Source organism: Mus musculus, chromosome X, assembly GCF_000001635.26.
Source record: "Mus musculus strain C57BL/6J chromosome X, GRCm38.p6 C57BL/6J".
In the NCBI taxonomy this organism is placed as follows: domain Eukaryota; kingdom Metazoa; phylum Chordata; class Mammalia; order Rodentia; family Muridae; genus Mus; species Mus musculus.
Window position 1 is genome coordinate 136,889,844 of NC_000086.7, and position 1,073 is coordinate 136,890,916.

The 1,073-nt window shown below is 40.4% G+C and overlaps 1 pseudogene; it reads left to right on the top strand.

Moving 5' to 3' along the window:
• The first annotated feature begins 414 nt into the window (after positions 1 to 414).
• Gm15026 lies at positions 415 to 872 on the top strand (annotated as a pseudogene).
• The last annotated feature ends 201 nt before the right edge of the window (positions 873 to 1,073 follow it).

A 1,073-nucleotide genomic window follows, 5' to 3' on the forward strand; every position in this document is an offset into this window, starting at 1 on the left:
GTCTGGTGCCCCCACTGCCTGCATCACTGCCACAAAGAAGCCTACCACTACCTACCCAGGTGCTGCTGCTGCCTGTGCTGCCTCAGGACCTGAATAGACATGTTCCTCAGTTCTGTGGTGTTCTCGGTCACACATTTATGGAGTTTCTGGAGGACAGTGGAGATTACTGCCAAGAGCACAGCATGACCTCTATGCCGACAAGAGAACTGTAGAAATTCCTTACTACTCCACCAAGGAGGTTCATTTCATTGCCCGTTTCTCCCAATTCATACTCAAAGCACTGAGAATTTCAAGTGGAGTATATTGAATATTGAAGTAGACTTCAGGTTGTTTGTTTTTGTTTTATTTTTTGTTTTGAATCATTTTTTAAATTCCTTCATAACCCTATTTATGTTTTTTTAAAACTAAATTAACATGGCTCAAAGGAACCACCCTGCTCCTGTGGAAGTCACATACAAGAACATGATATTTCTTATTACACACAATCCAACCAATGCAACCTTGAACAAATTTATAGAGGAACTTAAGAAGTATGGAGTTACTACAATAGTAAGAGTATGTGAAGCAACTTACGACACTACTCTTGTGAAGAAAGAAGGCATTTGTGTTCTTGACTCGCCTTTTGATGATGGTGTACCACCATCCAACCAGATTGTAGATGACTGGCTAAGTCTTGTGAAGATTAAATTTCGTGAAGAACCTGGTTGCTGTATTGCTGTCCATTGTGTCACAGGCCTTGGCAGAGCTCCGGTGCTTGTTGCCCTAGCATTAATTGTAGGTAGCAGCTTTTATATCTGGACAAGTACCTTCCGAAAATGCAGCTCCACTTCAAGGATTCCAATGGTCATAGAAATAACTGTTGTATTCAATAAAACTGGAGTGCCTCGTATACTATCTGCTAAAAGCAGTCTCAGCTGTTCAAACAAGCACCCATCCCAAAAGTGCACAGTTTACATTTCCTGGACATACAGAAAATATTTCTACTTATCAAGAACTTAAGCTCCACAAAAGCCTTTGAGAAGCTACTCTATCATTACTATCTGAAAACATGAATGGAAAAATTCTTAGGGTCT